The 26,554-nt window shown below is 42.7% G+C and overlaps 1 protein-coding gene and 1 long non-coding RNA gene across 4 annotated transcripts in view; one reads left to right on the plus strand and one right to left on the minus strand.

The window, feature by feature from the left end:
• Positions 1-26,554, minus strand: part of PDE4D (phosphodiesterase 4D) — a 1,251,030-nt gene that overhangs the window by 623,842 nt on the left and 600,634 nt on the right. The gene's annotated exons all lie outside the window — the stretch shown is intronic.
• On the plus strand, positions 1,814-8,842 carry LOC138657626 (uncharacterized). Its single transcript, XR_011317098.1, has 3 exons — positions 1,814-2,100; positions 4,255-4,649; positions 8,262-8,842. It is a non-coding gene; the product is annotated as an uncharacterized lncRNA (long non-coding RNA).

The raw sequence follows: 26,554 nt of genomic DNA on the forward strand, positions 1-26,554 counted from the left end.
TGCCTTGGAAATATGCTACTGTGAATTCTACCCACCCAAGTCCACATGTTTTAATTGTCTTCTTTACAGCAGATGTTAATGATTTCCGGTATTGCGATCACACTGTCTACACACATGATGGACATTGCTGTGGTTTTGTACTTTTTAAGGGGCCAACTCATTAGACGGTTAGTAATAAAAGATGGTGCCCAGATACTGCAGAAAATGCATAAAATAGGTGGGGGCAGCGAGATGAAAGGTTTAAACAGTTAATATCCAGATGTGTGAAGTCAAAACACACTGAAAACATATTTGTGTTTTTTACCTGCAGATTTTCCACATCTAATGCAATTCAGTGGGAAAATTAGCACAGAAAACTCAGCTTGACTTACCAGGTATGGATTTAAAAAAATGCACTGCAAGTCAGTTTACTTTGAGTAAAAAAAAATCACAATGGGAATGAGTATCTTATAAATCCCATCTAGTTTGATTGAATTGTATATTTTTTTGTGCAGCGAAAATACACTACATCAAAAATGTATTATAGGAACTTAACCTAAAGCCTTCTTACCGCACCGTCCAAAAATTATCCCACTCTGAAAACTATTAGGAAATCTCATACTTCACTAGAAGTTTAATATTGAACATTAGGCTACTTTCACACTAGCGTCGGAATCTCCCCGTCGCAATGCGTCGGGCAGAGATTCCGACGCTAGCGTTTGACGCACTGCACAATGGGTGCAGCGGATGCATTTCTCCGGCGCATCCGCTGCCCCATTGTGAGGTGCGGGAAGGTGCGGGCGGAGTTCCGGCCGCGCATGCGCGGTCGGAAAAAGCGGTCCGTCAGGAGCAAAAAACATTACATGTAACGTTTTTTGCTCCCGGCAGTCCGCCACAACTCGGCGCAACCGTCGCACGACGGTTGCGACGTGTCGCAATGCGTCGCTAATGTTAATCTATGGGGCAAAAACGCATCCTGCAAACAACTTTGCAGGATGCGTTTTTTTTGCCATAAACGACGCATTGCAACGTCTGGCAAAAACCGTCAGTGTGAAAGTAGCCTTATGAGAACTTCTATGCAATCTACAGTTACAGCTGGGTCCAGAAATATTTGGACAGTGACTAAATCTCTGTGATTTCAGCTCTCTGTTATTATTATTTTTGTTTAAAATGAAACAACTGAGATGCAATTGAAGTGAAGACTTTCAGGTTTAATTAAAGGGGTTGAACAAAAATATTCTGTGAAATATTTAGGAATTGCAACCATTTTTCTACAAAGCTTCCTGATTTCAGGGGCACAAAATTTATTGGACAAACTAATTTTACCATAAATAAAATGTTCATTTTTAGTACTTTGTAGAGAATCCTTTGCAGGCAATGACTGCCTGAGTTCTGGATGTCATGGACATCACCAAATGCCTTTACTGCAGCTGACTTCAGTTGTTGCTTGTTTGTGGGTGTTTCTGATGATGGACTTGGCGAATGCAGAATATTCCACTTCTTTGCCTTAACTCTTGGGTTTGCTTTCGTAGTATGTTTTGGATCATTGTCCATCTGCATTGTTAACACTAGAACGCATACCTGGGGCCTCGAAGGCCTGCCAGGTTACTTGTTTTCTATTTTCTGTAAAAGTACTTTAGTTAGAATTTTGAAAATCCAGGTAATCCTCAGGTATATAGTTGTTAGTAATTTCCAGTATTCATATATTTTTATGTTACAGACATTTCGGTATAACAACCTTTTTTTTGGGACTACCCCATATTCACGCACCTGGGGCCTTTTAGGCCTGTGTGCAAACAACACGGAATAACTCAAATAAAAATACTAGGTTTACATGTGATACTCAGTCTTTTTGTCTGTATTGTTGCTGGGGAAGAACTTTTATGACTCTGCTATTGCTGGGAAGAGTGTGGATTCTGCATGACAACATGGTCATGTGATCTTGGAAGGGAGGCTCCCTCACAAAGTCATGTGTCTCTGACCTCATCGCAGGTCTTTTTGTCCTAATTGCTGGAGAGACTTTGGAGGAAGAAGTCAGCTTTATTTTGTCTGGAAATAGAAGCTTTCTGAGCTCCAAAACCAGAGGCTTCTGCTGCACTACAAGAAAGTGATCTGTTGAAGGTAAAAGGAGGGGGGCTGCACTTTACCCGTTTTATCGCTTGGTGTGCTGGGACCCTAACAAAGAGTCTTATCACATACTGATTACAGTGCACAAGCCTGATTGTAATATATATATTTTTTTTAGTTTACTGACATCTAAAATTACAATGGCACAGTCTACTTCCAGGGGATTGACTGACCATGAAATCGAGGAGATTGTTTTCAATAGTGATGAAGAAAGTTAAATTTCTTTGTCTGATGAAGAGTACATGCCACCAGCTAATGTATCAACTTCATCGTCCAGCGATCCTTCAGACGATGAAGAAGTAGTGGATCCAGCAGAACGTTCAAATAGAACATCTAAAACAAAAATTTTTTGGAACAGTACTGCTGCGGCTCCTGCACGTACCCCATCACATAACATTATTAGAGTTGCTCAAGGAGCTGTCGGAATTCCCCAATTCATGTCCAAAAGAGATGTTTTCTGTAAATTTGTTTTGGATGATATTGCAGATGAGATAGTTTTGTGTACTAACGTAGAACATTCAGCCAAAAAAATAATATGCGAGAATTGTCGGGGGAATATGTAAAGTTACAAATAAATATTCCTGCACCAAGTTTGCTACAACCAAAAAATGTTTTCATAACAAAATTGCATATAGAATGCCTATATTTGGCGTGCCCGTTTACTTACTTTTTTGTTGTTTTATGCACATAATTATGTTTTGAAATATACACATCTTTGGCTGTGTTCCCAGTAGCGCTGGGGTTCGCCAGAAGGGGATCCATAATGGATCTGACCTCCTGGTAACTCCAGCTAAGGCTGCCGGAATGGCGGGATTCCGCCAGCCTTAGCTGGGGTCACCAGGAGGTCAAATCCATTATGGATCCCCTCCTGGTGGACCCCAGCGCTAGTTGGAATGCATCCTTACCTTGCAATTGTAAAATAAATTTTGAAAAGTATTTTTATTTGAGTTATTCCGTGTTATTTGCACACAGGCCTAAAAGGCCCCAGGTGCGTGAATATGGGGTAGTCCCAAAAAAAGCTTGTTATACCGGAATGCCTATAACATAAAAATATATGAACAACTGGAAATTACTAACAACTATATACCTGAGGAATACCTAGAGTTTCAAAATTCTAACTAAAGTAATTTTACAGAAAATAGAAAACAAGTAACCTGGCAGGCCTGCGAGGCCCCAGGTATGCGTCCGCCAGCCTTAGCTGGGGTCACCAGGAGGTCAGATCCATTACGAAATCCCGTCCTGGCAGACCCCTGCGCTAGTGGGAATGCATCCTTACTTTGCAATAAACTTTGAAAAGTATTTTTATTTGAGTTATTCCATGATAATTGTAAACAGGACTAAAAGGCCCCAGGTGCGTGAATGTGTAGATTTCTATGGGTATGCGTTCTAAGGTTAAGTGCCGTCCAAGCAACCTTGCTGAATTTGGTTGAATCTCGGCCAAAAGTATTACCCTGTACACTTCAGAATTCACCTGGCTCTTTCTGTCTTCAGTCATATCATCAATAAACACTAGCAACACTGTGCCATTGGAAGCCATGCATGGCCATGTCATCACACTGCCTCCACCTTGTTTTACAGAGGGTGTGATGTGCTTTGGATCATGAGCCATTCCAAGCCTTCTCCATACTTTCTTCTTCCCATTTTGGAGCCATACATAATTTTCTTATCTTACTAATCACCAAAGTTAATCTCACCAAAAATGCTGGGCAAGCACTACTAAATTCCAAAAGCAATAATAAACTACCGGTAATTTCATTTTTTTCTGGCAGCCAAAATGGTGATATCTGGAAGTCCCCTTAAGTACATCTGTACCTACTAAAAAAAACATTTTGGATAATGGCAAATAGCAGACCCCCAAGCCAAGTTTGATGCAGCCGTGGGTGTCCTACTGGCTTGTATATCGTAATGACTACAGTGCTGTTTTCTCATGGCATATGGCCTTGAACATATTATTAGCCCACTCACTGTTCTTCTCTCCCTTTATGTCCTGTTTCTAATTCTCATGTACACTCCTCAACATTGAAATTCCAACATCAAGAAGAAAAGGGAAGGAATTATGAAAATAACAGGATGGATAGAAATGTAAATAATATGCAAATTATGAAAAAATGGAAACATAATTTTCAAAACTTCTCAATTTTTTTTCAGTATCAGCTATCAAGCATTATGCTACTGTGCATTATAGGGAACATCACACTGGTCCTACTCCTAGGATTATGGTATGGCACCCCAATCTAGGTACATTAATAGCTCAGCGTTACATTCATTTGTTGGTGGAACCAGGGGTCCAGCCATTTCTCCAAAAGACTCCAAAAGCCATTTTCCAAAACAACAGTGCCAGGTCACATGTTACTTGTGCTACGGTAAGCAGAATGCATGATCTAAACATGCTGCCATGTCCTGCAATGGCTACAGACTTGTCTCCCATCGAGCACATCTGGGACATCATCGTTCAGCAATTGCACAAGAGCTGCCAGTACTGGATCTTGAAGATTTGTCCAAGTGCATTCAGCATAGAACGTTCCTTATTGATAGCAGCCAAGGTATGTAAGTGCAGGGATTTTTGCACCTGCCGCTAATACTCAATATTGAATAAATAGAGATGTTATGAAAATGTTGTTTCCATTTTTTCATCATTTGCATATAATCAAAGGGGTTGTCCACTACTCAGACAACCCCTTGAAGACACAAAAGAGAATAGTAAAACCAAAAACACTCAGTTTGAAAAAATGTTGCAGTAATCCGCAAGTGCTAGTAAAAGATGTAAAAAACAGGGTATTTGGTTGATACGTTTTTTGCAAAAAATGTATACTAAGCTGCTCTACCAATCTTCACGGTATACCCTTATCAGAGCAGTCCTAACTAATGTATGCAATCCCTATCTGATGTATTTAAAAACCTGATCATCTGTATATAACCTGTGTGAACAGGGTTCAGAGAGGAAAAATCCATGTGTGCATACAGGGTAGAACAGCTTTTGTGCAGATAGCCCAAGAGGAGTGGTGGAACTCCCCAGTCTTGTAGACACAAGAGAACAGCTTAGTATACATTTTTTGCAAAAAACGTATCAACCAAATACCCTGTTTTTTACATCTTTTACTAGCACTTGCGGATTACTGCAACATTTTTTCAAACTGAGTGTTTTTGGTTTTACTATTCTCTTTTGTGTCTTCAGGTTTCTTGGTGGTGTGTGAACATGATCATACAGACTTGTTCACTGTGCAAGTAGCCCATGTGTTCCTGTTTCCATAATTGTTCTCTTGTGTCTACAAGACTGGGGAGTTCCACCACTCCTCTTGGGCTATCTGCACAAAAGCTGTTCTACCCTGTATGCACACATGGATTTTTCCTCTCTGAACCCTGTTCACACAGGTTATATACAGATGATCAGGTTTTTAAATACATCAGATAGGGATTGCATACATTAGTTAGGACTGCTCTGATAAGCGTATACCGTGAAGATTGGTAGAGCAGCTTAGTATACATTTTTTGCAAAAAACGTATCAACCAAATACCCTGTTTTTTACATCTTTTACTAGCACTTGCGGATTACTGCAACATTTTTTCAAACTGAGTGTTTTTGGTTTTACTATTCTCTTTTGTGTCTTCAGGTTTCTTGGTGGTGTGTGAACATGATCATACAGACTTGTTCACTGTGCAAGTAGCCCATGTGTTCCTGTTTCCATAATTGTTCTCTTGTGTCTACAAGACTGGGGAGTTCCACCACTCCTCTTGGGCTATCTGCACAAAAGCTGTTCTACCCTGTATGCACACATGGATTTTTCCTCTCTGAACCCTGTTCACACAGGTTATATACAGATGATCAGGTTTTTAAATACATCAGATAGGGATTGCATACATTAGTTAGGACTGCTCTGATAAGGGTATACCGTGAAGATTGGTAGAGCAGCTTAGTATACATTTTTTGCAAAAAACGTATCAACCAAATACCCTGTTTTTTACATCTTTTACTAGCACTTGCGGATTACTGCAACATTTTTTCAAACTGAGTGTTTTTGGTTTTACTATTCTCTTTTGTGTCTTCAGGTTTCTTGGTGGTGTGTGAACATGATCATACAGACTTGTTCACTGTGCAAGTAGCCCATGTGTTCCTGTTTCCCTCAGACAACCCCTTGTTGATCTAAATGTTTGGCCTCGATAAAATAAAAGAGCTTATCTTCACTTCCTGTGCAGGTGCCATTCCAGTGGTGTCGGCACTTGCGGTCCCGGGGCACTTGTGTGGTTGTTATGACACATGGTGCCTGGCGCCCAATCAGCACTGGCGTCACTGTCTCCGCCTTCATACGAATTGAACACAAAAAGGAAGTCAGATCAAATGAAGCCATGGCTTCCTCTTCATGTTCAATTTGTCCAAAGGTGGGGACAGTGACACCAGCGCTGATTGGGTGCCAGGCACCACGTGTCATAACAACCACGAGTGCCATGTGACCGTGAGTGCCAACACCGCTGGAGCGGCACCGGCACAGGAGGTGAGTATAAGCGTTTTTATTTTATCGGGGCCAGATATTTAGTTCAAGAAGGGGTTGTCCTAGTAGTGGAAAGCCCCTTTAACATGTATAGCCATCCAGTGATTTCTATAATTCCACTTTGCATTGTTGAAGTGTACGGTATATGATTACATGCTTAATGTAGGATATCCAACAAGAAAGCCAGATTTGACAGATTAAAGCCATGATTACAGAACCCCCACTTTTGGGAAATCAGATTCCTTGCACTGTTCTGGCAAAATTGGGTCCATCTGTGATTAAGTACGCAGAATTGGGATAGGGATGTAGCAATAGGAGGTGCATAGGCAGCAGACGGAGCTTGAGTGTGGTGCCCCATGGTCCCCCAACCGCCATATCTCCTGACTCCCCAACTTACAGGATCACTTAGCCGAGGTCTCCTGTATTGTGTATGAGATAGCTAACTCTAGACTTCACTGTCAACGATTTATCTCCTGGAGAACAAAAGAATCCAGTGTTGAAATTGATCAGGCTCCATGCACAACAGATGGTCTGATGAACCCGCCGAAATCTGCGTTTAACTAGTGTGTATGGGGGCGACATAAAAAAACAGTATTATAAATGACGCATGATATTTTGGGATTCTTGTCACATATTTAGCAATGGGACCAATGATCTTTTAAGTAGCTCCTCTGAAGTAGTGTGTCCATGCCACGGTTCAATTTATACTATAGTATTTTATAGTATTATCGGCTTTCCCAAGTCAATATATCACCCACCCTCTTTAATCGAATATCTTCAATCCATTGCTTTCACATTAACATAAATGACATAAACAACATCCGCACAAGCCTCCAAAATTAAATAGATAACAAAACCACATTTTTGTAATGAAAGATTCATTATAGTGTTTTGTTTTTAATTTCCACTTCGGCACAACTTGCCCTCCCGATGACTGATTAGTCATTATGAAAAGGATGCATGCAGAAGCCAGCGTGCAATCTGCCCCAGGCTCTCTCTCTGCTCTGACGTCAATTAATATCAAATTCAGATAATTTGCACTGTCAGCTGCCCGATCCCCCTGAGCACTGCTGGAGTCCTATTTCTCGCTAATGTTTTACTCTCAGACAAAATAACTCAACAGGAACATTAAACGAGTTTTCAGAACAGTCTCCAGTCAGCACTGTATATACTGTACACACACATGGCCACGGGCGCCTTCTGATGCCGCCATTGTATGCCATTTGCCAGTTAGTTTAATGTTTCTCTGGTACCTGCTTTAATCACACATTGGTGCAACAACCGTAATTACCAGCCATCTGGGCTATGGTATCAAAATGCATTAATAAATCGAAATGCGAGAGAAGGGGTGTGAGTCAGATTTATTCGCTATTTTACTGCATATGCCTTACTAATATTAAATGTCATATTTTATTTTAAAAAAAGGCAATAATACTAATGTAAAATACTGAACATGACCTTACTGTAGCTTATGAGGGTCAGCTCCAAAGGTGACATGCAAAATTGACCATTTTCCATGTCCCAGGACTTGGGAATCATACAACATTGTATTAGTATTGCATTGTTGCTGTTTCATTGCTATGTATTCAAGTTTGCCTTTTGAAGTTTGTCCTGTTTCTCTCCCTGTAGCCCAGCTCTGATGTAAGTAACCCCACCCTTCTTCCCCAGTTAAGGTACCTTCACACTGAGCAACTTTACAACGAGAACGACAACGATCCTTGACATTGCAGCATCCTGGATAGCGATCCCGTTGTGTTTGACACGCAGCAGCGATCAGTATCCCGCTGTGACAACGTTGGTCGTAGCTGAAAGTCCAGAACTTTATTTGGTCGTTAGGTCAGCGTGATTCGTCATGTTTGACAGCAACAGCAATGATGCCTGCAATGTTTTTTCACGGAGCTAACAACTAGCGAGAACGATAAGTATGCCATTGGATCGCTCCTGCATCGTTCTGGAGTTGCTGTGTTTGACATCTCTACAGCGACCTAACAGCGACGCTAGTTTAGGTCGGATCGTTGTCTATATCGCTGGAGCGTCGCTAAATGTGACGGTACCTTTAGTGTTTGTCAGTCATTGTTCAATGTTCATCTCTGTACGTCCCTGGTTCACAATTATCTTTTCACATTCTGCAGCTAATGTTGTTACTGTTGTGCAAAATACAAGTATTCAGCCTGTGAATAAACTTCTGGAATCTCCATGTGCCTCTGCAGTTGAGTTGACACAATCTGATGAAATTCTTGGTGTGAGTACTGGTTCAGCCTAGCTATGGAGTCAGAATACTCATGGCCACAATTTTTCCCCCAAGAACCCCAATGTCAGACACCCCTGAGTGATATATGGTGGCATTATTTTTTTTATTGAAATAAAGTTTTATGTGCGCTCCATAGTATGAGTGATTAATGTCTGATCATTGGGGTCCCCCACTGATCACTAGATTGGGAGTCCCAATCCCTTGTGCTACCTCATTGTTTCCTTGAATTAATGAAGCAGAATGAGCGCTGCCACTCCATTACTGTAATGAAATATAATATAAACTTCGGCACTCCAAGTTGCAAGTAAATGAAAGTTTATGATTAAACTTGAATCACAGACATTCAAATTAAGCCAACGTTTCGGCCGGTATGTGGCCGGAACTTTGGCTTACCGTATTTTCATACTCTTGCTGTGAGAGATTTTATTTTACATAGTGTCAAGAATGACACCAAAGAGATCCCACAGATCCCACCACTGCCACCAATTGCCAAAGATCATAGCCCGGGGAGTTATGCTGAACAACCCTGCTGTTACCTTTTTGTCACAAACAGCCCTCTGCTACCCCCTATCATCAGGACAATTACACAATTGGCAGACAATCAACTGATGAGGCTGCAGCTATTACCACTAATAGGCAGGTTATTGAAGAACAGTGAGCGTATGGTACATACAACTCCGATTACAAAGTATGGAATATATATATATATATATATATATATATATATACACCAGTATGGTCACTGATAACTCCACGATAACCCAAGAACTACTCGTTGACACCACCAGTTCTTTATACAGGCCAACTGGACCCCTGATTTCTGGTAGGGTATGGATTTCAGGAATGTGGTATACAGAACAACAGGAACAGAACTATTAAATGTTATATTTAATCCAGAACGATAGGCGGTGTTTATAAAATATACAAAAGATTTTACAAAAGGGACAAAACAATACAACATATATAATTAATTACATACAATATAAGGATAAACAAAAGAAGGTTTCTACGCTGGTCACAGAGATGGCTCAGCTTAGCGAAGGAGAGCCCTGCAATTGGAAAATACAAGTGAGTGGGCATCATGCATACACTGATATGCATCTCTCTGCATGAAACAGATCATAATTCGCCTTGACCGTTTATCAGCACCTAAGCTACACCTACCCACTTCCCCTGGTTGACTCATGACAGGGCTAGTCATGGGATATGGCTTCAGTTTCAGAAGATTATGATACTCCCCACATTCACAATATCTTCACTCCTGACAATCACAGGAGTTCGATATTGCCGTTACATTTTTTATCAAAATGTTACCTTTTCCTAGATAGGAAACATGGCATGGATATTGTCAGTAATCTGGCTACTAATGCTTTGGGGCTGATTGGCATATGTCACAGTTATAGAAAAATATGCATATTATTCCCCTATTGGTCCCAAAGAAGAAAATGTATGTCCCATCAATATCAAATACATACAAACCCCCATATTCATAACTTCCCATTGGCACCTAAACCGACTGGCTGCAGATTTAACATTTCCTTTCAACAAAAGGATGTGCTTCATGGGGACAAAAGAGACGTCTCCATCTATGAGCAAACAAGCCCCTATTTATCTGGACCTCAGAAAAGATCTTTCCTGTTACCTGTATTCTGCAGGGAGTCATAAGTAGTTGTGTCACTTCCCAACTATACGTAATTTCTTCAGTTCTCATATGTCAACTGTGCAATTCTACTTCAGGGAGGGTTGTACATTGTAAATCCTTTCTCCTACTGCCATTCTGTGCGACACGGGAGAGGGGTGAATGCCCCCTCAATGGAGCTGTGTTATGGATCATAATGTTTTCTGTTATGAACTGGTGATTCAGAACCACAATGGACCTGGTGGTTAAGAGCACAGAAAATGACCTGATAGTTACTAATCACATAGTACGAGCTCTGAGACGTGGGAACTCTGCTGACCGCAATTCCTAATCCTATCACACCACACTAGAGGTAGCCGTGGAGCGCTCCTGACCAGACCTAGGCGCCTCGGGCACAGCCTGAGAAACTAGCTAGCCCTGAAGATAGAAAAATAAGCCTACCTTGCCTCAGAGAAATTCCCCAAAGGAAAAGGCAGCCCCCCACATATAATGACTGTGAGTAAAGATGAAAATACAAACACAGAGATGAAATAGATTTTAGCAAAGTGAGGCCCGAATTACTGAATAGACCGAGGATAGGAAAGATAGCTTTGCAGTCAGCACAAAAACCTACAAACAACCACGCAGAGGGCGCAAAAAGACCCTCCGCACCGACTAACGGTACGGAGGTGCTCCCTCTGCGTCCCAGAGCTTCCAGCAAGCAAGACAAACCAATATAGCAAGCTGGACAGAAAAAATAGCAAACAAAAGTAACACAAGCAGAACTTAGCTTATGCAGGGCAGACAGGCCACAAGAACGATCCAGAAGAGAGCAAGACCAATACTGGAACATTGACTGGAGGCCAGGAACAAAGAACTAGGTGGAGTTAAATAGAGCAGCACCTAACGACTTAACCTCGTCACCTGAGGAAGGGAACTCAGAAGCCGCAGCCCCACTCACATCCACCAGAGGAAGCTCATGGACAGAACCAGCCAAAGTACCACTCATGACCACAGGAGGGAGCTTGACCACAGAATTCATAACAGTACCCCCCCCTTGAGGAGGGGTCACCGAACCCTCACCAGAGCCCCCAGGCCGACCAGGATGAGCCAAATGAAAGGCACGAACCAGATCGGAAGCATGAACATCAGAGGCAAGGACCCAGGAATTATCTTCCTGACCATAACCCTTCCACTTAACCAGGTACTGGAGTTTCCGTCTCGAAATACGAGAATCCAAAATCTTCTCCACTATATACTCCAACTCCCCCTCAACCAAAACCGGGGCAGGAGGATCAACGGATGGAACCACAGGTGCCACGTATCTCCGCAACAATGACCTATGGAATACATTATTGATGGAAAAAGACGCTGGAAGGGTCAAACAAAAACACAGGATTAAGAACCTCAGAAATCCTATACGGACCAATGAAACGAGGCTTAAACTTAGGAGAGGAAACTTTCATAGGAATATAACGAGACGACAACCAAACCAAATCCCCAACACAAAGTCGGGGACCCACACAGCGCCTGCGGTTAGCGAAACGTTGAGCCTTCTCCTGGGAGAATGTCAAATTGTCCACTACATGAGTCCAAATCTGCTGCAACCTATCCACCACAGTATCCACACCAGGACAGTCCGAAGACTCAACCTGCCCTGAAGAGAAACGAGGATGGAAACCAGAATTGCAGAAAAACGGCGAAACCAAAGTAGCCGAGCTGGCCTGATTATTAAGGGCGAACTCAGCCAAAGGCAAAAAGGACACCCAATCATCCTGATCGGCAGAAACAAAACATCTCAGATATGTTTCCAAGGTCTGATTGGTTCGTCAGTTTGGCCATTTGTCTGAGGATGGAAAGCCGAGGAAAAAGACAAATCAATACCCATCCTAGCACAAAGCGCTCGCCAAAACCTCGAAACAAACTGGGAACCTCTGTCAGAAACGATGTTCTCCGGAATGCCATGTAAACGAACCACATGCTGGAAAAACAATGGCACCAAATCAGAGGAGGAAGGCAATTTAGACAAGGGTACCAAATGGACCATCTTAGAGAAGCGATCACAAACCACCCAAATAACCGACATCTTTTGAGAGACGGGGAGATCCGAAATAAAATCCATAGAGATATGTGTCCAGGGCCTCTTTGGGACCGGCAAGGGCAAAAGCAACCCACTGGCACGAGAACAGCAGGGCTTAGCCCGAGCACAAATCCCACAGGACTGCACAAACGAACGCACATCCCGCGACAGAGACGGCCACCAAAAGGATCTAGCCACCAAATCTCTGGTACCAAAGATTCCAGGATGACCAGCCAACACCGAACAATGAACCTCAGAGATAACTCTACTCGTCCATTTATCAGGGACAAACAGTTTCTCCGCTGGGCAACGGTCAGGTCTATTAGCCTGAAATTTTTGCAGCACCCGCCGCAAATCAGGGGAGATGGAAGACAAAATTACCCCCTCTTTGAGAATACCCGCCGGCTCAGGCAAACCCGGAGAGTCGGGCACAAAACTCCTAGACAGGGCATCCGCCTTCACATTCTTAGAGCCCGGAAGGTACGAAACCACAAAGTCAAAATGGGAGAAAAACAGCGACCAACGAGCCTGTCTAGGATTCAACCGTTTGGCAGACTCGAGATAGGTCAAGTTCTTGTGATCAGTCAAGACCACCACGCGATGCTTAGCTCCTTCAAGCCAATGACGCCACTCCTCGAATGCCCACTTCATGGCCAGCAACTCTCGATTGCCAACATCATAATTACGCTCAGCAGGCGAAAACTTCCTGGAAAAGAAGGCACATGGTTTCATCACCGAGCCATCAGAACTTCTTTGCGACAAAACAGCCCCTGCTCCAATTTCAGAAGCATCCACCTCGACCTGGAACGGGAGCGAAACATCTGGCTGGCACAACACAGGGGCAGAAGAAAAACGACGCTTCAACTCCTGAAAAGCTTCCACAGCAGCAGAAGACCAATTGGCCACATCAGCACCCTTCTTGGTTAAATCAGTCAACGGTTTAGCAATACTAGAAAAATTATTGATGAAGCGACGATAAAAATTAGCAAAGCCCAGGAACTTTTGCAGACTCTTCAGAGATGTCGGCTGAGTCCAATCATAAATGGCCTGAACTTTAACAGGGTCCATCTCGATAGTAGAAGGGGAAAAAATGAAACCCAAAAATGAAACCTTCTGAACACCAAAGAGACACTTTGACCCCTTCACAAACAAAGAATTCGCACGCAGGACCTGGAACACCATTCTAACCTGCTTCACGTGAGACTCCCAATCATCCGAGAAGACCAAAATATCATCCAAGTATACAATCAGGAATTTATCCAGGTACTCTCGGAAGATGTCATGCATAAAGGACTGAAATACTGATGGAGCATTGGAAAGCCCGAATGGCATAACCAGGTACTCAAAATGGCCCTCGGGCGTATTAAATGCTGTTTTCCATTCATCGCCCTGTTTAATACGCACAAGATTATACGCACCACGAAGATCTATCTTGGTGAACCAACTAGCCCCCTTAATCCGAGCAAACAAATCAGACAGCAGCGGCAAGGGGTACTGAAATTTGACTGTGATTTTATTCAGAAGGCGGTAATCGATACAAGGTCTCAACGAACCATCCTTCTTGGCCACAAAAAAGAACCCTGCTCCCAATGGCGACGACGACGGGCGAATATGACCCTTCTCCAAGGATTCCTTTACGTAACTCCGCATAGCGGCGTGCTCTGGCACAGATAAATTAAACAGTCAACCTTTAGGAAACTTACTACCAGGAATCAAATCGATAGCACAATCGCAATCCCTATGCGGAGGTAGGGCACTGGACTTGGGCTCATCAAATACATCCCGGTAATCCGACAAGAACTCTGGGACCTCAGAAGGGGTGGATGATGAAATAGACAGGAATGGAACATCACCATGTACCCCCTGACAACCCCAGCTGGACACAGACATAGATTTCCAATCCAATACTGGGTTATGGACTTGTAGCCATGGCAACCCCAACACGACCACATCATGCAGATTATGCAACACCAAAAAGCGAATATCCTCCTGATGCGCAGGAGCCATGCACATGGTCAGTTGGGTCCAGTATTGAGGCTTATTCTTGGCCAAAGGCGTAGCATCAATTCCTCTCAATGGAATAGGATATTGCAAGGGCTCCAAGAAAAACCCACAGCGCTTAGCAAACTCCAAGTCCATCAAATTCAGGGCAGTGCCTGAATCCACAAATGCCATGACAGAATAGGATGACAAAGAGCAGATCAAAGTAACGGACAAAAGAAATTTCGACTGTACCGTACCAATGGTAGCAGACCTAGCGAACCGCTTAGTGCGCTTAGGACAATCGGAGATAGCATGAGTGGAATCACCACAGTAAAAACACAGCCCATTCCGACGTCTGTGTTCTTGCCGTTCAGCTCTGGTCAAAGTCCTATCACATTGCATAGGCTCAGGTTTATGCTTAGATAATACCGCCAAATGGTGCACAGTTTTACGCTCACGCAAGCGTCGATCGATCTGAATGGCCAAAGACATAGACTCATTCAGACCAGCAGGCATAGGAAATCCCACCATGACATCCTTAAGGGCTTCAGAGAGACCCTTTCTGAAAATTGCTGCCAGCGCACATTCATTCCATTGAGTGAGCACAGACCACTTCCTAAACTTCTGACAATATATCTCTACCTCATCCTGACCCTGACACAGAGCCAGCAAATTTTTCTCTGCCTGATCCACTGAATTAGGTTCATCATAAAGCAATCCGAGCGCCAGAAAAAACGCATCAATATTACATAATGCAGGATCTCCTGGCGCAAGGGAAAATGCCCAGTCTTGAGGGTCGCCACGTAATAAAGAAATAATGATCTTAACTTGTTGAACTGGGTCACCAGAGGAGTGGGGTTTCAAAGCCAGAAACAGTTTACAATTATTTTTGAAACTCAGAAACTTAGCTCTATCTCCAGAAAACAAATCAGGAATAGGAATTCTAGGTTCTAACATAGAATTCTGAACCACAAAGTCTTGAATATTTTGTACTCTTGCAGTGAGATGATCCACACAAGAAGACAGACCTTTAATGTCCATCACTACACCTGTGTCCTGAACCACCCAAATGTCTAGGGGAAAAGAAAGACAAAACACAGTGCAGAGAAAAAAAAATGGTCTCAGAACTTCTCTTTTCCCTCTATTGAGAAGCATTAGTACTTTGGGCCTCCAGTACTGTTATGAACTGGTGATTCAGAACCACAATGGACCTGGTGGTTAAGAGCACAGAAAATGACCTGATAGTTACTAATCACATAGTACGAGCTCTGAGACGTGGGAACTCTGCTGACCGCAATTCCTAATCCTATCACACCACACTAGAGGTAGCCGTGGAGCGCTCCTGACCAGACCTAGGCGCCTCGGGCACAGCCTGAGAAACTAGCTAGCCCTGAAGATAGAAAAATAAGCCTACCTTGTCTCAGAGAAATTCCCCAAAGGAAAAGGCAGCCCCCCACATATAATGACTGTGAGTAAAGATGAAAATACAAACACAGAGATGAAATAGATTTTAGCAAAGTGAGGCCCGACTTACTGAATAGACCGAGGATAGGAAAGATAGCTTTGCAGTCAGCACAAAAACCTACAAACAACCACGCAGAGGGCGCAAAAAGACCCTCCGCACCGACTAACGGTACGGAGGTGCTCCCTCTGCGTCCCAGAGCTTCCAGCAAGCAAGACAAACCAATATAGCAAGCTGGACAGAAAAAATAGCAAACAAAAGTAACACAAGCAGAACTTAGCTTATGCAGGGCAGACAGGCCACAAGAACGATCCAGGAGAGAGCAAGACCAATACTGGAACATTGACTGGAGGCCAGGAACAAAGAACTAGGTGGAGTTAAATAGAGCAGCACCTAACGACTTAACCTCGTCACCTGAGGAAGGGAACTCAGAAGCCGCAGCCCCACTCACATCCACCAGAGGAAGCTCATGGACAGAACCAGCCGAAGTACCACTCATGACCACAGGAGGGAGCTTGACCACAGAATTCACAACAGTTTTCTATGACACAAAGTGAACAGCTTGTTACCATAGTGATCAGGTTGGCCACCAGATCTTGGATGAATGTGTACACTAGTTATATTCCAGGAAAGGAGTTAACTCCTAACATCCTAGTCAGCTCTCTCAAGTCAGTTGATTTCTATAAAACAGTAGCTGCTCAACTCCCTCTCAACTCCTGACAGGGCTCTCATCAGTGATGAATAATTACAATCCCTCAACACTCAACATTGGCTGCTTGCAGAACAGTTCTCCTAATGACAGCTCCCATTTTCCTGAGCTGTGTGCTTTTTCAGAGGTCTTGTTATCTCAATATGTATATATAGTGATAGCAGTGTAGTCTCAGAACAAACATTGTCGGATCAGTAATGTCTAGCAGCAGGATCAGAACTGTCATTCAAGGAGGATTGTCCTCCTCTCAAGCAACAAGGAAGTTAGGAGACTGAAGTGCTGTGAGCAGCTCAGGAGACAACTTGAGAATACCCACTTAACATTATAGAATTGGCATTGTTTTACTAAAATTAAAATAACTGGAGCTATTTAAAACTATTGCCGTCATTCATGTTCCCAAAGTGTATTGTAGAAAGATCTCGGTGTTATTCCTTCTGGTCAATGTCATTTTCTTCCTTTTTTTATGACTTTGTGCAAGTTAAGAAAGAAAGGCTTTATAAAATGAAAAGGAGTAGTTTACAAATAGACCTGCTCACCCGTGCCACTTTGATCAATGCCCGGCATTAGAATGCTCAGTTTCCAGCTGCACCTCATGGCACACAATTCATCACCACTAAAAGCATTTTAATGGGTTCTAGAACTAATGAATCTAAGTGACAATGAACTAAAAAATGAACTGGAAATAAACATGTCCCCTCCTCTAAAGACCCAGAGTTCAGAAAAAAAAAAGGAAAATCTGTTTGCAAGGACATGAATAGATGGAGTTTCGGATAGATGGGCAAACATACTGTATAAAGTATCTAGTGACGGGTATTGTAACCTAGCAGACAGAACCTGGACACAGACAGAAGAGGGCTCCTGTGGTGCAAAAACAGTCTTTGGGCCCTTATTCAGCATGATAGTTCATCAAAATGCACAATTTCACCTGATTTGGAAGAAGTATGCCCTCTTACCTCTTGGGCGGCTGCAAAGGTTGCATCAATGGCATGTCCGCTCCTCGCTTTCAACTTTGTGACCACTTTACCTATCCTGACACATTTCCTTTAATTGCTATGGAGCGACAGACATTACAAAAATGTAATGGAGCCTATTTACACAGTTCATTTGCATAACATGTGATAAACCCTGGAAAAATGAACCCCTCCACCCATCTCCTCACCATTGTAAAGAAGGCCCAGTTTTCTATCTTTTGGGAATTGTCTAGGACCCAGGGCACTAAAAGGTTCAGTGGAAACACAGGCCCAGATGGAGGAAACATGCTGACTGTTCTTGTATGTGCACTTATATATTATTCAGAGTTTTTTATCGAGACGGTCATCTCAGGCCAAGACTGTATCCTTACTGCGCAGAAGACTGTGTGCCATATTTCTTCAAGCAACCATGTAATATCTGACAGCACAAACACATTAATTATTGAACAGACTGTTTCATTTTTAATTATCTGAAATGAATAAATGGTTCACAAGATGGAAAAACAAAGAACCTGTTCCTGGCACCAGTAGTACTAACCTACTTTACCTGTTTTCACCAGATAACACATTGATCACCTATGCACAGGTCATGTTATTGATCGTAGGGGTCCGACCACCTAAACCCACAAAGAAGAACATGGAATTTTAACCACAAACAGGACCGTTTAACCCCATTATAAAATAAAGTGGCTTTCATTCTCTATAGGGTTGCCAGAAAAAGCCGAGCACAGAGCTCATAAGGAATGAATGGAGCGGTGCTGGAGGACATGCACTACCGCTCCATTCTGATGGGGATAAAAGTTCCCCATTTTGCCAATAAATGCTGGTTTCACAGATTAAATACACAGAAAATGTAATTCTGAAAATCACACGATGGATAGACATGCTAATTATATGCCAATATTTAAAATTTAATTATTATCTAATTTAACACAATGGAAACCAAATTTCAAAAACATCCCGATTTATTCATTGTTGAGTATGAGCTCCACTCATAGAAAGGCCCGCACTTATACACTTTTGACTGCTATCAGTGAGGATATTAATGGTTGTCTGAGGAATGTTCTGCCACGCACAAGTCATCAAGATCCGCTGCTGGCAGCTTCTTTTGCAATTGTCAACCAATGATGACCTAGATGTGCGGGATGGGAGACAGGTCCAGAAACACTGCAGGTGATGGTGGCCCATTTAGTTTACACAGGCTGCTCACAGTAGCACCAGCAACATGCTGGCATTGTCGTGATCAAAAATGACTCCTAGGACACTTTGGAAATGATTCTCTGTCCAATGTAACGCCGAGCTGTTAATGTACTGGAACGAAGACTAGAAGAGTCACTATGCCACCTCCCCATCATAATCCCGAGAGTTGGAGCGGTGTGTCGTTCAGCCATGAAGACTTCTTCGTGTTTCCATATCATTAAATGTCCATGACTTTTCCTTCTTGGTGTTGTAATGTCAATGTTGAGGAGTGTATATACAAAGCTAATGGCTCAGCTTTTCTTTTTCTTTTCTGCTCTATTCCCCTAGAAATGGAGGCCATTGTTTATTATGGTCCTATCTAAGGTGACCTAATAGACCTTCTAGCATATAACAAGATGGCAATATTATTAATGCTACATGGTAAGTTGGGGGCCCTATTTCACATTTTGTATGAGAGCCCAGGACATTCGAGTGACACCCCTGGTTCTGGTTTTGACTCACACATACAAAGTATTGCCAAATATTAGAAGTTAGAATCAATTATCCATCACACGATGCGGTGAAAGCATATGTGAGCTGTGCACCTCCTTATCGTATACGGTCTTATCTCTAGACTCCATTATCAGGATTATTGCTCAGCCAAGGTAAATCTTGTCTCCTTTCACATGAACGCATTGTTCCCAAGGTTCTGTGTTCAGAGCGTGCGTACAGGCGACAACAATAATGTGCCTCAGGACTAACCTGTGACAAGAGCCTATGGCTGATGGAAGCTACGACTGTGCGATTCGAGGCCATGATGTATAATGTTCTACATCTGTAAATTCATCAGATCCAGAGAAGCTGAAAACACAGAGTATATGCAAAAGGCTTTGGGTCTGGGACCTGCAGTCGGCCATATATGAATGTCGCTGTGAGAGCTTCTGCGGCTCAACCTTGTCCCGTTCAGCAGGCTAAGCTGCAGTACCAGATATAGCCACAGATATAAGGGGGGCGCTACTGTTCCAATTCATATTTTCCCCCAAAACACCGATTATCACAACTGTTTGCATTGAAAAAATAAAACAAAAAAATTGTATTACATCAATTTCAATTTTGGTAAAAATCTCATATTAAAAAAGGAACTCGAGATCCATATTGGTGTGTCTCAAATTCTATTTTATGTGTGATTTTTTTTACTGAGATGGAAATAAAATATATATTTTTATTTTTAGAATTTATGCGGGATTTACATTTTTTCAATCCTATTATTTATTGTTCACTTGTGGAGACGAGTGTGGAGATGTCCGAGCATCAATGGGTATACTTTGAATTGCGTTTCTCTGGACAGGTAGCAACCTCATGGTCGGTGCGCCACGGCATAAAGCCCTTTGACTGTCTTGGTACCAAGGGCCGCGATATAACAACCAAAGGGCTGAATTTTGCCCAAATCTACTATAGAGACTGTGGCACCGAATCGTCAAGACTGGCGATTTTCCTCTAAAACAGACGTGAAAATTCCAAACGTTGCAATCTCTGAGTTGCGCCCAATTTTTTTCAACTTTTCAAAACCTTTTCAGCACTTTTTTGGAGTAAAATCTTTGATTAATCGAGGCCGAGATCCAGTATATATCCATGGATGGCAAATGTTCAGTGACTCTATAATTTCAGGAAAATAGAAAGCAAATACTACTGTAAAAAAATCCTTTCTGGAAATGTATTAATGAGGACTTGTTAATCATGTGGCGAGTGCAGTAAAGTCTCCGCTGTGTGGTCGTTCTAGAATAATTGCTCGGTAAATGCTTGCCAATGGGGTAATACTTCATTACTGCATCATTAGTTCGGCTTTAGAGTAGAGATACTTGGCTTAAGCTAAATGTATGAAAAATGAAAATTTGATTAAAATGACGGCAATCAAAATTCTGATAATGTAGTCACAGGCCAAGTAGATTAATTGTTGCCAAAGACTAAATTCTGCTAAATGCAGATATGTTAGAAAAAGATTTAATTAGTGAAACTCTGCCAAATCCACAACTCTAATACAGGAGTAATGCACTTAAGTATTGGGAGCTGCCAAAGACTCATTATATCACGCACTTGAAGTCTAGTTATTTCTATCAATTGTATATGGTCTAGGATGTCAGGCGTCAGGGCCACCTGCTGATCATCCCCTTTAAGGTCTCTGCAGATTAGCACACTTAAAGGGAACCTGTCACATTGTACTTATAGTCTGATCTGAGGACAGCACAGTATAGAGAAGGAGAAGCTGAGCAGATTGATATATAGATTTGTTGGAAAATATTCAGTATAACCTGTATTTTATTCATTGGGCGGTCCTACTAGTGATTGACAGCTAACTTCTGCATGCACGGTCATACAGGAAAGTCTGTCAGTCACTGAGTAAGACCGTCCACTGGCCTCATGCATACAAACATCAGGGATTTCAATGAATAAAATGTAAGTTTTACTGAAACTTTTCAGAGAAAAATGTATGTCTACCTGATCGTCTCCTCCGGTTGTATAACACTCTGTCTGCAGATCGGATGCCATAATCAACATGACAGGTTCCCTTTAACAATTTACTGTTGGTATAATAGGAACCTATAATTGCCATACCTGACCTAACCTGAAAATGCCAAAACCTAAAACATTTCCGCTAGTGATGAGTGAGTGTACTCGTTGCTCAGGTTTTCTTCAGCACGCTCGGGTGACCTCCGAGTTTTTATGACTGCTCGGAGATTTAGTTTTCTTCTCGGCAGATGAATGATTTACAGCTACTAGCCAGGCTGAGTACATGTGGGGGTCACCCGAGCAACAAGTACACTCACTCATCACTAATTGCCACCCATTATAGGCAGGGTTTATGTAACATATATTGCCGGCGTCCCTTGTGGTTCCCCTGCACTCTCCCTGTGGGGAAGCCAACATACTCAGAGCCCTGGCAGCGACCTCGTGCTTCTACTTCCCCTTTGCACGCTGCACTGTCTTCCGGCGGCGCGCCTACTGTACGCGCTCCCCTGCTCTTAAAGACACAGCTCATGCACCTGCAAAGATTCCCCCAGCCAATAGATGGGAAGCATCGTGTTTTTAAGGCACCCTCCCCAATAGGAAGGTGCCAGAGCAACTCCTATAGTTAGTTTGTAATGGTAGTGTGTGCAACTGTATATTGCCCAGTCCCTCATCCTTAGTTTGTTAACAGTATTCCCCTGTGGCTGCTCCAGAGTGCTGAACACTGAAACCATGTCTGAGGTACCTGTGCTGTTTCCCAATAAACTGCATGTCTCAACATGAACCCATCTAGACTGTCCGTGATTCTCCGAATCCTGTTCACCAGTGAACCCGACCCCTTGGGATCAGCAGCTGTGGTACAGGGGACAACCTGGGATTGGTACCTGGTTACCTGCAGCCCAAGCCTGATTCCACGTTCAGGAGGTCCAGTGAACACCAGGTAGCTGCTCAGCCATGCCCCTCCTAGGCAAGCCTGATCCCATGGCACAGTGGGTTCACGAAGCATGTGTGCCTCCTGCGAGAGTGACAGTTTACATAAATCACACTCCTTTTCCCGAACGGTACAACCCTACATTTTCTAGGACGGTTCCTGAAGAATGTAAACCTTTCTGAAGGATTTGAGAAGGCTGGTACTTATGCAGGAACATTATAGAAAAAACATTGGTTACAATGTGGTGTCTTCATCTAATAACATCGGTCATAATAGACATACGGTAGTTTAGTATTAACTTTTAAAGATGAGCACATCTCCCAAAATTAGTTTTCTGTAAATTCCATCGATTCAACCAGCAGATCCACATTGGTTTTTGGATCTTCCAATTCTTCAGCTTATGGTGGACCTCAGGAGATCACGTCATTGTGCCCCATGTCGGCACGTTTTGCAGGATTCTTGTTTATCAAATCTCTAAAATTTGGTATTTTCCAGAATCTGAAATATTTGGGTAATTCTTAAGAATTTGATTTGTTTTGAGTCTCCTCTGTACACTACCGTAATGTCAGCACAGGCAGTAGTAAGGCATAGTAACTTGTCTTAAAGGGGTTTTCTGGAATTTTACAAAATCTAGAGTGACTTTTGCTTATATGTTTTTTAAAAGTTGAGTCCTTGCAGGTCCGCACATGTACTAAACCAAAGGGCCAGGATATGTAGCCCTTTAAGTAAAATAATGCTCACATTATTGGTATTAATGATGGAGCGTACTTGAAGAGGATGGGGGGCAGGCATGCGATTTTGTCTGGTGTGGAGATTGAGAAGGGTCTCTGTATATCGAGGCTCAGAAGTTTCCACCATCTTTGCCGGAATAGCTCCTACCCTCCCTCCACCAGTGGTTTTGAGTTGGCATATCTTCGTTTTCTCAGCGTCATAGACGTGATAGAACATAATCCTAATTCACAAGGGAGTGATCACTAGATGGAGCAATTGTATCTTCTCCTAGAGCAACATCTGCATGAAATCTGTTCTGCCCGAGGAAGGATTTCTTCCCACGTTTCATCAAAACCAGTCTGATACATTTAGTGGTTTCTTATTAAATTGGTCTGTGTGTGCATCTTATGAAGGAAATTAGACTGTGGGTGTTAATGATGGCAATCTTTATACAGCCCGGCAACATATGTTGGAGCTAATGCTGTGTTCTCCTGCCCAGTAGTGATCAGTTAGAACTGATCCAGTAGCAATTTGATGTGTTGTGCTACTTTTTAGTCAGTTTTTAAATAATCGATCTCTGCTGGATCTGTTTTTTTTTTAACATTGAAGTCTATGGAAAACAGATCCGTTAATTAGCCATATGTTATTCTTTCATTTGTAACTGATCCGTTTTTTTGCTTACTGAATCCAGTAAGCAAAAACGGAACCACTACAAATATAAAAAAAAAAACGGATGGCTAATTAACGGATCCGTTTTCCATGGACCTCAATGTTAAAAAAACGAATGCAGCAGAGATCAGTTATGTAAAAAGAGACTTAAATGTTTTTGCTGATTGATTACTACTGGGTATGAGAACACAGCCTTAATATCAATGGTCATATAAGTATATATATATATATATATATACATATATATATGTATATATATATATATATATATATATATAGTGTGACACATACCTCTCTGTGTTCATCATCTCATTAAATACATTTACATTTGACCAGCTTGATTTTCCTGAAATTGCCTGCGCCCCCCGACGAACCAATGTGCGAAAATTTCGCATGGGCCAACTAGTATATTGTGTATTCACGTACTGTGGATATCCTGCAGATTTTCCACTTGCTGATGGATTTTGATGTGGCTTTGCTGCTGATTGTGAGACCCAAATCAGCTCACAGTAACACATAAGTCCCTATATGGATCAACACTGACCATTTTTGAAAAAGACAGTGGCAGACACAGTGAAACATGAGCATCTGCTGCGCCTCTTGTCTCCCTTCTGTGGTTTAGGGTTTATTCCCAAAATAAGAAGTTTGCTGAGGGTCGGACCATTCATGAGATCCAGGCTTTGGAACACTGAAACGCAGAGTTCGCACATTTTGTCTTTAATGAAGCCAAGGTGCATATGCTCGACCTCCACTCCATTCATTGTCGGTGAGACTGCCAGAGAAAGCCAAGTACAGTTCTCTGCTTTCACCTGCAGTTCCATAGGCAATTACTAGAGCGGTGGTGGAGTTTGTGCACCCCCATTCCATTCAAGGTAGGAGCAGAACCTCGTACTTGTGGTTCTAGCCCCCCAAACTCGGGATTGCTGATGGTTCCAGCAGTCAGACCACTAGCGATCAACAAATTATTCACTATCCTATTGATAGGGGATTAATTGATATTTTGGAAATAACCATCTAAAGGCAATCTGTTTTTGCTATGTAATCTAAAATCATGATGCCAGAGGGGTTGGGAGCCTGATTCCTGTGATTTGTGTCACTTAAATGGCTGTGTTTTGCAGTTTCAATAAAATCAGTGTTTTATCAGCAGGAGATTATGACTACATGACTAGGTGTCCAGTGCTTTCTGGTCCAGCCAGGCCTTGACCAATGATTGGAGGCTTTTTGTTTACATTATCAGAAAGCTGCCAATCAGTGCTGTGGGTGGAGTTATACAGAGCTCAGCATTCTAGTAGAGAAAACTGTGATTCTGTCACAACTGCTGCACCTAGTAAACTGAGTGATACATTGCTGAAATCAGGGTCTCGGTCCCTACATCATGCTGCTGTCAGATTACTTAGCAAAAACCATGTTGACATCAAGTCATCTTTTTTTGGCAATCACCTACTATTAGATCACCACTGCTGAGCAGTATTGTGTACACTAGACCCTGGCACAACGAGCGGTATATATACACTGTATATATATACACTATCTATCTGCTACGTAAACGGCCATTATGATATACTAGATGGTGGCCCGATTCTAACGCATCGGGTATTCTAGAATATGCATGTCCACATAGTATATTGCCCAGTCATGTAGTATATTGCCCAGTGACGTAGTATACAGTACAGAGCCACGTAGTATATTGCCCAGTGATGTAGTATATTGCCCAGCCACGTAGTATATTGCCCAGTGATGTAGTATATTGCCCAGCCACGTAGTATATTGCCCAGCCACGTAGTATATTGCCCAGTGACATAGTATACAGCACATAGCCACGTAGTATATTGCACAGCGACGTAGTATACAGCACAGAGCCACGTAGTATATTGCCTAGCCACGTATGTGACAGGTTAAAAAATACAAAATAAACATATACTCACCTTCCGAGGGAGCCCTTGTAGTCATGTCGCCTGTGTGCGGTGCACTCGGCAGCTTCCGGTCCCAGGGTTGGTAGCGCAGGACTCGTGATGACGTCTCGGTCACATGACCGTGACGTCATGGCAGGTCCTTCTCGCGCAGGCGCGCAGGACCTGTGATGAGGTCGCAGTCACATGACCGTGACGTCATGGCAGGTCCTTGTTGCATACCATCCTTGCCACCGGAACCTGCCGCTTGCATGGAGCAGTTACCGGAGACTAGATGGTGGCCCGATTCTAACGCATCGGGAATTCTAGAATATGCATGACCACGTAGTATATTGCACAGCCCATGTAGTATATTGCCCAACCACGTAGTATATTGCCCAGCCACGTAGTATATTGCCCAGTCACGTAGTATATTGCTAGGCCACGTAGTATATTGCCCAGTCACGTAGTATATTGCCCAGTCACGTAGTATATTGCCCAGCCATGTAGTATATTGCCCAGTCACGTAGTATATTGCCCAGCCACATAGTATATTGCCCAGCCACGTAGTATATTGCCCAGCCACGTAGTATATTGCTAGGCCATGTAGTATATTGCCCAGTCACGTAGTATATTGCCCAGCCACATAGTATATTGCCCAGCCACGTAGTATATTGCTAGGCCATGTAGTATATTGCCCAGTCACGTAGCATATTGCCCAGTCATGTAGTATATTGCCCAGTCACGTAGTATATTGCCCAGACACATAGTATATTGCCCAGTCACGTAGTATATTGCCCAGCCACGTAGTATATTGCTAGGCCATGTAGTATATTGCCCAGTCACGTAGTATATTGCCCAGTGACGTAGTATATTGCCCAGTCACGTAGTATATTGCCCAGTTACGTAGTATATTGCCCAGTGACGTAGTATACAGTACAGAGCCACGTAGTATATTGCCCAGTGATGTAGTATATTGCCCAGCCACGTAGTATATTGCCCA

Source organism: Ranitomeya imitator, chromosome 1 (genome assembly GCF_032444005.1).
Source record: "Ranitomeya imitator isolate aRanImi1 chromosome 1, aRanImi1.pri, whole genome shotgun sequence".
Classification (NCBI taxonomy): Eukaryota; Metazoa; Chordata; class Amphibia; order Anura; family Dendrobatidae; genus Ranitomeya; species Ranitomeya imitator.